The 12,461-nt window shown below is 36.1% G+C and overlaps 1 non-coding gene across 1 annotated transcript; it reads left to right on the forward strand.

The window, feature by feature from the left end:
* The first annotated feature begins 242 nt into the window (after positions 1–242).
* On the forward strand, positions 243–349 carry LOC118891587. Its single transcript, XR_005019140.1, has one exon. It is a non-coding gene; the product is annotated as a U6 spliceosomal RNA (small nuclear RNA).
* Positions 350–12,461: the final 12,112 nt, after the last annotated feature.

The raw sequence follows: 12,461 nt of genomic DNA on the forward strand, positions 1-12,461 counted from the left end.
TCTAAGTGGGATGCAGTTCCAAAGAAATCTAAAGACTCCATTACAAAGACAGAACACAGAACTCTTTAGGAAGTATCAGTGTAATTTGCATCATAAAATTCAGTATCTTTTGTGAGGCTCTTGGGGTAACCTGAAAACACTGATCATAAAGATTTCCTTATGAACTGAATTTGACAGAAATTAGTATATATATTTATATATGTATATAAATGAATAAACTGGCAGAAGAAAATAAAGCAGCAGTGCTCACTTCGACAGCACATATACTAAAATTGGAACAATACAGAGAAGATTAGCATGGCCCCTGCGCAAGGATGACACGCAAATTCATGAAGCATTCCATATTTTTCATATATGTCGAACCTAGAAAAATGGTACAGATGAACCGGTTTGCAAGGCAGAAATAGAGACACAGATGTAGAGAACAAACGTATAGACACCAGGGGAGAAAGTTTGGGGGGGGGGTTTGGTGGTGGTGGGATGAATTGGGAGATTGGGATTGACATATATACACTAATATGTATAAAACAGATAACTAATAAGAACCTGCTGTATAATAAATAAATAAATTAATTTAAAATAAAAAAGAAAGAAAATAAAGCAGCAAATCAAGACCCTAAAAGTACCTCTCGTGACATCGTTTAGCTGTATTATTATTTGGCTGTGAAGAGCTTTGCTTGGAGGATTACTAGATAGAGATGTTGATATCCCAGTATCCAAACAATATACATCCAACAACTATTTCATGAAAATTCTATCAGCCTCATTATGTCTACATGATGTTAACTCTGTATAGGTGGGAAGTAATCAGAATAAAGCCTCCTAGGTGACTGGATTTTTGTAGCACTATATAACCAATATTGGGAATATACTTAATGTTCAGGAAGTTTTATAGGACACACTATTCAATTAGACCCTTAAGAATATAATCAAAACTGTCAATCAACTAGGCTTTCATCCTCATCTCTCTTTTTACCTCATGAATGAACAGGATGGTTGAAGGAAGTCTAAACTCTTCTTAGCATTCATTGTGCAATTGGGAGTGTAGTTAGGATGACTAAGATAAATGACCCAGAACAGAAGGTTCTTCAATCTTAGAAGGTGAGCTCCTCACAGGTCTATCTGCTACTTCATAAGCCTGGACTGTATTCCATCCTTCTGATGAGACATTTCCTCTCTGAATCAGTCTCAGGACATGATGATGGAAATAGCAGTGTTTATTCAAGGTCGCCACTCTCTTGAGCTTCTAAAACAGTAGTAAAGATAACACAGCTTGTTAAAGACAAAAAGGTTATTAGTCTCCAGATAAGGTATCTTATCTTCAACACCTTCTCCTACTTCAGTATTGAGGCTCTGTAAATTTAGTGACAATCATCTTGATGAAAAGCAGTCAGTTATCTATCTGCATGATATAAATATAAATAAAGGGGAGTTTGGGGGAGAATGGATGCATGTATATGTATGGTTGAGTCTCTTTGCTGTGCACCTGAAACTATCACAACAGTGTTAATTGACTATACTCCAATATAAAATAAAAAGTTAAAAATATAAATAAATGTTATTATTCCTTTCTTTAATTATTAAAATATCATGAATATTAGCTATTGTTTCATTAATATTAATTTTTTTAGTCAAGTATAATCTCTTTCATTTCAGTGGGAAATAGATTTCCAGATTCCACATTTATGAATATTACACAGTGACTGTGAAAGTTTAAAGACATTTACTCCTTCAATCAGGTGACTGTCCTTGTTTATTTTCAGATAGACTAGATAATGGATTAAAATCCCGTTTTAATTTTATTGTTTCAGAACATGTCATTTCTTTTGGGCAAAGCTATATTTTCCACTTTATTTTGATGACAGTTAAACATAGTTCTTTCCTCTCTCAATAAATCTTCCATGTCAGAGCTATAAAAGAATATATGAAAAGTTCCAAATTTTTCAGTTGTTCTCCAAATAGTTTTGGATCACCCTTACTTTAGTGTGAAACCCTGAGTTCAGTCATGTTTAAAATACCAAGAAGAATCAAACATAATTTTAGCCCTCAAGGAACAACAACTATAGTAATTCAGGTCATCGGTAATTACACAACAAAGTAGAAAGTGGTAAGTTACAAGCAAAAGGAGGTATAGCTATGAAGCACAGTCTTGCCTATTGGCTAAGAATAAGGTCTATGAATTAGAATTCCAGATCTAAAACCAACCACTGGACCTTGGATTAATTATTGTGCCCTCTCTAAGAATTTCTTCCTAAGTGAATTAGGAATAATAATAGCATTATCTCCACTATGGGGTTGTTTTGTGGATTGTATGAGATAATGTACATAAGGAACTTTTCATATTATAGAATAAGGTTTAATATTTATCATTATCCTTGTGATTTTGTTCTTATTGGTAGAGTAGAAAAGAAAGCATCGCAAAATGAGATCAAAATGATACTTAATATATGAGAGATTTTATATAAATGAGAGAGAGAGTAATCATGTCCAATGTAAGAATCAGGGAATTCTTCAAAAATTTTTGACATTTGAGGTACAATATTAAAGGTAAGTAAGATATAAACACATGGAAATGGGTGGAACATTTTTTTCTTTAGAAGGAAGAGGATGCACTGAGAGGTAGGACCAAGAAAGTATCAGGTACCAATAAGGAATAAGAAGCTGCTCAGCTCGACGTTTGGGCAGGGTACGTGAAGAGAGAAGTCAAGGTGTACCACTACATCCATGCAACATAGGAATCTGACCCTGATTCTGTAGGAAATGTACAGCACCTCAGGAGTTCTGATGATGAATGTTATCATATAACCAAAATAGCGTTAAGTCATAGATGTGATAAGTTTCCACCTCCTACTTGGGAAAGAAAACATTATAAACAGAATGGCTTGATGAGCTAAAGTAAAGAAGCCACTCATGATCCCATTTTCTTTAAAATTTATATTTACACTAAAGTTCAAACTGTTCAGATCTGCAACAGCTGTCCTAAGCTCAGTAGCAATAACTAAAACAGCTATAGTTCTTTTTTAAAATATTAGTTGCCCAATCATTTTAGGTATTTTAATAAAAATGCAAATACTTGAACACAAGTTTCTGCATTGGAAACGTGAATTTTCATCTCATGTCCCCTCCCCAAAATTTTTAGGAAAGTGATATAACAAAACAAACACAAGTTATGTTTAAGTGGAAGGGCTGGGTCTACCTATGGAGACCAATGGTAATGACTCAGAATGGTCTGTTGTTTGCTGCTATTACTAGAAACATACAGGCCATGTGAAAATAAGCCCTTGCTAACAGAATACCTTGAGTATCAAACCCCTTATATTTGCCCTTATATTCAGGGCTACTGTTTGAAATTCAGTTTTCCAACATTTATTTAGTAGCTGCTATATGTAAAGTACAGGGTTGGTGTATTTAAGCCCCTATTATTGGCTTAGTTTCTGCCCTAGTGATTGCCCCAGTTTAGGAGTCCAGAGCAGGTGTTACAAGAATAAAGGACTAATTTATTAAAAGCCTACTAATCTCTGGTTGTTGTTTTTGATATCCATCCTATGAAATTCTAGATTTTTTAAATCAAGATCAGGGAAATTAAAAACTTGATTTGTGATAAAAGGGCATGACTGGGTTATCATGAAAACATACTTATGTGACCAAATACAGACACACACACACAGACACACACACACACACACACACAGACACACACACACACATTTCCTCAGGGATACTGGAGAAATAAAATGCTCTTTTATTACACTGACTTCTGAAATGAGTATACTGCTCTGAAGCTGACGTGAAATCATTCTCCAATAATAGACCCTACTTTGTTAATTTGTTGTATTGTTATTGTGTACTGCATGGTATGAAACCTTCAAGGGTTATTTATTTCATCTTCCATGGATGAGGAGTTTATCTCCATGGAGCAATAACCAAGATCAAGCCAGTATTTTATTCTTGAATGTATTAGACAATATTAGCATTGAGACCAAATTTCAATTTACTCCAGGAAGTTACCAAAATCTGTTTTTATATTAGGCCTTATCTCTAAATCCATATTTTTTTATAATGATCTCAATTCCACTTTCCTGCATCTTTTGGTAGTAGCAATGCCTGCTTAAATGCAATTAAAATTCATTGTATTACCTTATTTATACTAGAGCCCCACACAATATTTTCCATGAAAATAGTATTCACGTTTTAAAACAATCAGAAAAAGGCCCTTCAAGCAGCAGAACCACTGGACAATATTCCCCGTCTTTACATTCAAAACATCTTGGCACATTGATAAGATGGTGAGGCTTGATCCTGCAAATGTCTCTTCTCTGGGCTTAACCAGATGCACCAACATGCCCGGTGAAGTCATGGACGGTGAGCAAATAAACAAAGTGCCTCTGCCTCATAGAGATGTTAGCCTGCACCTGCAAAATCTCAAATAACATCCTCTGATGAGGAAATCAAATCAAATCCACAAAATGTGCCTTCTGCTTTTCAAAATAAAGTTATCAATATGCCTAGCAATATTGCTCCTAAGGCGTATGATTCTCTTCTGTGTAGAAGAAGCAGGCTTAGATAAATGACTGTGGGCTGAACCACTCTGTGTTTATAGAGTGGAGAGAATAATAGAGAGAAATGGAGGTCCTTCACCCACAGTCTGCTCTGGGATTACTGTGGAGAATGGAGCTAAGTAGATTCTGCCATCAGATGCCCTGGTCCTTTCCCCAGTCCTCCTATCCCATATCCTTGAAGAACAAATCCACAGGGTTGGTACAGCACCTGCCTGGCAAAGAACAAGGCCAGCCACCAATTTCTCATTTATGTAATCCTGTTGTTCCCTCCATCACAAATGCCTCTTCCATTCTCTACTGAATAACTCTCATTCATCCTTCAATACACTGCCTAAACATCACCTCTTCTGAAAGGTTTTCCCTGAATCCTCCCACAGAATTAGTTACTGGTGGTATGGTATAACAGGAGAAAATAGTGTGTGTATGTGTGTGGGGGGCGGGGTGGGTGTGCGCTCTTGAATCAAGGAGGCCTGGGTTTGAATACTGGCTTAGGCCATTACCAGCTCCATAATCTTGGGCACATTATTTAAAACTCAAAAATTCTGTTCCCTTATCTATAAATTATACTTTTCTCATATATATTTTTTTGAGACATGAGATTATACATTGTTATGGACTGAATGCTTGTGTCCCTCCAAAAAATTCATATGTTGAAATATTAATTTTCAATGTGATGGTATTTAGAGGTGAGGCCTTTGGGGGGTGATCAGGTCATGAGGGTGGCGCCCTCATCTATGAGATTAGTGCCTTTATAGGAAGAGACAGCAGCAGTAGTAGTGATAGCCTATATGTATGGTCCTTATGTGTACAGTGCTAGTCTAAGAGTTTTCATATATTGTCAATAATCCTCACACCAGCTCTATGATGAAGCACCAGTGTCTCCATTTTACACACAAGGAAACAGACAAATAGAGATGTTAGATAACTTTTCTAAAGTCACACTGCTAGTAACCAACACAGGCTCTATTTAAAACCAGGCAGTCTGGCGCTAGCGCTCCTGGTGTGTAATAAGTATTTGTTAAATGAAGTAAAGGAAGAGCAAATAAAAATGGCAGTAATGTGTATTCTTTCAGCTTTAAACCTAAATATGTGTGCTAGGCATGTTAGCATGCAAAACTTGAAATTATTCTGATTATACAGATTATTGAACTACAATTTAAAAAAAAAAACACAAAAGATTTTAATGGAAGAAAAGAAGGGCAAAAACCAGGGACTGCCAAAAAACAGAGTATCTAGATATTTATGCAGCAAGATCAAAGAACCTCAAAAACTCTCCTGTCCCAAAGCATTTTCCTCACATACTTTTAATTTCTACCATAGGGACATGGCTGAATTTCTGGAAATAATACACCAAGTTCATTGACACCAAAATATTAGTGATTTATTAGGTGCAGTAGATCCAATTTATTTAGAAATATACAGGGAATGTGTGGCAACTGGTTTTCCAAGGACAGATTTGGTAAAGGAGAAAAGAGATTATGAAGGGAATGAAAGGACATAGAACATACTTTCTATCCAGTTTCTAAAATTTGGCATGCATGCATTCTTTTGGATAAGGGAGCAGATTCTCACTAGGTTTATAGAAGAAAACACATAGAGCAAAGCACTGTTACTTCGGACACTCATTATTACCAATGGATATTTAAGCATCTCCAGTTAGAGCCACCTAGTGCCTGCACTGGATTAGGGATGCCCAGAAGGTCATTGTAACAAGTGCCATAGTCTGAAAGGGCCAGAATTTTTGATCAATATTCTCAATTGTTGCTTGGAGGGAAGTAGCTATGTACTTTCTCTTAGAAGAGTCTGCTCCATTTAATTTTCAACATTGGCTGTGAACAGGTCTTCATTCGTTGGAAGAAATACCAACTATGTTGGGTTGGGTTTTAATTTAGGTTTTAATTTTTACCAGTTACTCTAAAGCTGTCCCTGACATTCCAAGGTAAATCGGCTTTATGTTAGGAAACATGTTTCACTGGAATCACAAAAGCTATGGTAGGAGTGCAGGTTGTCATCATTTATGCAAACACCAGTTCTGCTAGAGTTGGGTGGGACTCTGACAGTATTAACTTCTTTTTTAATGTTGTAAGAAAAAAATATAAAAATTCACTTAAGACAGAAACCAGGCATCATTCCTAGATGAGAAGATTGTACTTTTTAAACTTTTTAAAAATAAAAATAGAGAAAGAGATTAGCAAATCTTTTATTCAACTCTTACTATGTCACCATAGAATATCACTAAAATTATTCTGTTTCTAAATTTGAATTGCCTTTATTTGATTTTTACTTAAAATCATAGAACTCTTCTCTCTTTACTTTGTGCTATCATCTGGTGGTTGAACTTCCAGTCATCTCAGCCCTCTCAAACACATCTACAACCTGGAGGCAAAATGACAGTCATGGAAGAAGTTTTAGGGATCAAATTTAAGCTCCTTGTTTTCCATATGCAGCCCAGAGACATTAAATGACGTTCTCAGACACACGGAACAAATGAAGGCAAGGATCCAGGTGATACAGGGCAAAAAACTTGGTCTGCTGACACTATTCCACTGCCTTCCAAAACTGCTTTCTGACTTTGAAAGGAATGCCCTGAGCAACATGAAAAACTTGTCTCCTAGAGTCCTTCTAACTTTACTTATTAGGAAAGATGGACACACCTGCCAACAGAACTCACTGTTGGAGTATGGGTTAGCAAAATTGAAAGTACTAAACTAAGTCTTTGTCTCATCCTTCCTTTGAGAACCTTAAGCTCTGATAACAGGTAGCAACAGTTTCCAGATGGTGGTGTATGCAAGATGATTTTGGGTACTATGTGAACCAACATTTTGTAACAATTATGTATTTAATATTTTTAAAGCTATATGAGGTATAATCAATGTAATAAAATACCCATATATATATATATATATATATATGTATATTTAGGCACACACACAGATTTGCTTTCTATTACAATAGATTAGTTCACATTTCCTAGAACTTCTGTTAAATGTAATAGTACAGTATGATTTTTTTGGGGGTGCAGCTTCCTTAACTCAGTTTTATTACTTTGAGATTCATCCATGTTGTTGCAGGTATCAGTAGTGCATTTTTTATAATTGCAGCGTAGTTCTCCATTGTATTGTTATATCATTTGTGTATCCATTCACTTTTTTTTTTTTTTTAATTTATTTATTTATGGCTGTGTTGGGTCTTCGTTTCTGTGCGAGGGCTTTCTCCAGTTGTGGCGAGCGGCGGCCACTCTTCATCGCGGTGCGCGGGCCTCTCACTGTCGCGGCCTCTCTTGTTGCGGAGCACAGGCTCCAGACGCACAGGCTCAGTAATTGTGGCTCACGGGCCCAGTTGCTCGGCGGCATGTGGGATCCTCCCAGACCAGGGCTCGAACCCATGTCCCCTGCATTGGCAGGCAGACTCTCAACCACTGCGCCACCAGGGAAGCCCTCCATTCACTTTTTAATGGACGTTTGTGTTGTTTCTAGTTTTGGGCTATGACAAATAAATATAAATGTAAATGTAAATAAACTGTACATATATGAACATTCATGTGCAATTCTTTGTAAGAACACATGTTATCATTTCTCTTTGGCGAATATCTAGGCATAGAATGGATGTGTATTTATTTAACTTTTTAAGAAAATGGCAAATTGTTTTCTCAAATGGTTGTACCACTTTACATTCCCACAAGGACAGTATGAAAGTTCCAGTTATCTAAATCCTTGCCAACACATGGCATGGTCAGTCTTTTAATTTTAGTCATCCTAAGAGATATGTAGTGGTATCTCATGGTGATTTTAGTTTGCATTTCTCTAATGACTAATGATGTTGAGCATATTTTGTCAACTTGTATATCTACTTTGATGAAGTGTCTGTTCAAATCTTTAGCCCAATTTTTAATTTGGTTATTTATTATCTTATTATTGATTTTGAGAGTTCTTTTAAGTTCTGGATCTATGCTCTTTATCAGATATATGCTTTATCTGTGTCTTGTCTTTTCATTCCCTTAGCACTGTCTGCTGAAGACTCAAAGTTTTTAATTTTGATAAAATCCGCTTTATCAATTATTTCTTTTATGGATTATGTTTTTGGTATCGTATCTAAGAAATCTTTGCCTGACCCAAGGAAACAAAGGTTTTCTCTTATGTTTTATGTTTTCTTCTTGAAGTTCTGTAGTTTTGGGTTTTACATTTAGGTCTGTGATCCAAACTCAGGTTAATTTTTTGCATACTGTATACCAGTAATTTTTTTGTGTATAGTATGAGGTAGGGATCAAAGCTCTTTTTGTTTTTTCATATGGCTATCTATTTGTTCCAGCATCGTTTGTTTAAAACCTTCTCTACAGAAATGCATTTGATTCTGTGTTGTAAATCAACTATATATGAGTTGATCTATTTCTACACTCTTTATTCTGTTCCATTGATCTGTTTGTCTATCTTTATTCCAATACCATACGGTCTTGATTACTGTAGGTTTATAACTTTTACAATCCCATAGTGCTAGTCCTCCAAGTTTATCCTTTTCAAAGTCACTTTGGAATTTTAAGTCATTTGCATTTCCATTATGTATTTTAGAATAAGTTTTCAATTTCTACAAAAATGCCTGCTACAATCTGATTTGGAATTGTGTTTTATCTAGATAAATATGGGGAGAATTGACATCCTAACATATCAAGTCTTCCAACCCATAAACACAGTATGTCAATCTATTTATTTAGGTCTTCTTTAATTTCCTTTAATGATGTTTTATAGTTTTCAGTGTATTAGATCACCATACCTTTTTTGAATATTTATCCGTAAGTACCTCATATTGTTGATGTTATTCTAAATGCCTTTAATTTTTTATTTCAATTAACAAATATTCATTACTAATACACAAAAACACTACTGATTTTTGTCTATTGATCTTACATGTTGTAACCTTGCTAAACTCGCTTCTTAGTTTAAGTAGTTTTTTTGTAGATTTCACTAGATTTTCTACTTAGATATTCATGTTGTCTGCATTTAAAAGAGCTTGTACTTCTTTTTTCCTATTTAGATGACATTTTTTTCTTGCCATACTTTGCTGCCTAGAATTTCCATTACGATATTGCATTGATCAGTACTTAACTAAATCCTCAAGGTGGACACTGCAGATCTCCAGAGTTCTCTGTTCATTTCTCTCTTCTCAGGATCTCTGTCCTGAGAACTCTAGCCATCTTGACCTCCTCATGCTCTCAGCTTCATATCCTCAACTCAGGGAGTATATCAGACTGCTCCTTGATTTCCCCTCCTGTACTGTGGCCTGGAAACTCTCCAAAGAGAGTAAGTTGGGACAATCATAGGCCCGACTTGGTTTTTTCTCATCTCTCAGGAATCACTGTCCTTCCTTGCCTGACATACAGTATCTTGAAAACTGTTATTATATACATTTTGTCCATTTTACTGGTTGTTTCAGATAGGAGTATAAATCTGTTCTTTTTTACTTCATCTTGGCTTGGAAGTAGAAGTCCTTATATATTTATTTTAATGTATGCTAAAACATAACTGACAATTATACTGGTAATGGAAGAGTGATATAATTTTCTTTTAAAATATTTTAAGTAAAAAAAAGCCTATTGTTTTTAAAAGGCATTACATGTATAATAATGCTGATACAATTGATGATGTGGCAGAAAACCTGAAGGTAGTACTAAAATTGTTAGTTTATGAAGCAGTATAGCAGGGAGTAAATTAAAAGTGGGTGAGGGCTTACACTTAAAGGAGATCAGCCAGGAAGATACAGGTGACACTAAACAAGGAAGCAAAAAATCTGGATGCCTTGCAAGTAATTTGGGTTTATTTAGTATAGGGGAAAGGGCCTGCACCCAGCAAAAGTTATTTTACTAATCACTGTACTAAAGAACACTATAACTTTAGCTCCTAAACTATGTTCAGAATACTATGATACAGTAAGTAATCATAATACATTTTAGGAACAATTCAATAAACATCTGTTAAAATTTCTTGCTTGAGGAGATAAGACTTAGCGATTTGCAGAACTTATTCACTAAGAACATCTTAATGGTGTTTCCTGAAAACTGAAGAACATATGTGATTGTTCATTACTTTTTAGATGATTAAGAGTAAAGTACTTTGGTGTTCTAGGGCCAACAAGGAACAATTTCACTGAATTTCAAAGGCTTAGAGTTGGAGCACCCCAAATGTGTTAGGCATGCAGTGATCTTTCAGATTTGTAGGTGGAAGGAGGGTGGGGAGGGAACAAACATGAACTTAACACTAGCGACACTCTGCTTCCCAGATGTCACAAAAAATATCATGAGCTGAAAAGCAGGGCCCCTGAAGTCCCATAACAATAGATTTGGATTTGTATAACTATTTCTGGAATAGCAAGTGCCTCATTCAAATTGTGCATAAGATCACTGCAGAGTGATTCTTTAAATACTACAAAGCTGTTTAATAATATGTATTTATAATTTTACAGTTTAGAAAGTATCAATACTTGATCACATCTTATCTCAAGTTTCATACTCAGATAAAACTAGAGAGAGAGAGAGTTACAAATATCCCTGTATTATATATTATAGATGAGAAGGTTCTGGGAGAATGTGACCTGCCCAAAATTATACAGTTGTTAAGTGGCAAAACTTGAAAATGAACACATACCTTTCTCTCCCAAGCTCACGCTATTTACAACACACAGAAATAAGTTTGGGTCTCATTTCTAATTCCATTTTTGATCTCTAGTAGCATTAAAAACTTATCCTGGGCCTTCCCTGGTGGCACAGTGGTTGAGAGTCTGCCTGCTAATGCAGGGGACACGGGTTCGAGCCCTGGTCTAGGAAGATCCCACATGCCAAGGAGCAACTAGGCCTGTGAGCCACAATTACTGAGCCTGCGCTCTGGAGCCCGTGCTCCACAACAAGAGAGGCCACGATAGTGAGAGGCCCGCGCACCGCGATGAAGAGTGGCCCCCGCTTGCCGCAACTAGAGAAAGCCCTAGCACAGAAACGAAGATCCAACATAGCAATCAATCAATAAATAAATCTTTAAAAAAAAAAAAAAAAAAAAACAACTTATCCTGAATCCACTGGCCAGCTTGAGAGATCACTAAATCTCCTAAAATGATTTCATATATAAGGACTTTTTTAATGAGTGAAAGAAAGGTCCAAGACTCAAAGACTCAAAATGGGTTAAAAAGTTCTACTTGCTCTAGATAGTTCTGGAATGATCATTTAAGCTGGAGTTATAAATCTCTCAGCTCTCAACACTCCCAACAGTTCCTCCCATTCCAATGGCATGATAGGATTTTGGAAAATAAATCAGTAAACACCAGAAACCTAAGGGAGGACAGAATGGTGTTTCAACTTCTATTTGAATCAGTGCTTTCCTACTGCCCACTTCTCTTTTGCTAAGGACAGTTTATTTTAAGCCTGGGGCTACGGCCCTAACAACATGATTTAACTCTGTAGTCTTACACCCGCACAATGTTTCCATCAGCCGACTGAAACCAACTCTAGGGATTCAGCTGAAGGCTTCCAAATCTGAGACCTGAAGAAAAGTAAATATTTTCTAAAAAGAATGCTTTTTACTAGAAATGTAAAGCCATAGATATGTATCATTTTCTCCTGACAGCAGTTCACTAACTTCCTAAACGGGGAAACAGCGAGTCGGTAACAATACAGGACTAAGTAGAAGGGTAGAGAGTTCTCTGTTCTCCCTAGAGAAAGTTGCAGCAGAATTATCATTCCAGCTATGTATTCTCCCAAGCAAATCTTTGACTTTTTTTTCTTTTTTTTTTTTATTAGCACCTAGGTAGGCTGTTTTGCCTAGTTCACAGACATAGCTGATTCTGAGGAATGATTTACTTGGGTCACTGCCGTCTCCTCCAATGTTCTCCCTCTTCTTACTTTCCGGGCAATTTCTTCTCCAA

The sequence above is a fragment of the Balaenoptera musculus genome, chromosome 2, assembly GCF_009873245.2.
Source record: "Balaenoptera musculus isolate JJ_BM4_2016_0621 chromosome 2, mBalMus1.pri.v3, whole genome shotgun sequence".
In the NCBI taxonomy this organism is placed as follows: domain Eukaryota; kingdom Metazoa; phylum Chordata; class Mammalia; order Artiodactyla; family Balaenopteridae; genus Balaenoptera; species Balaenoptera musculus.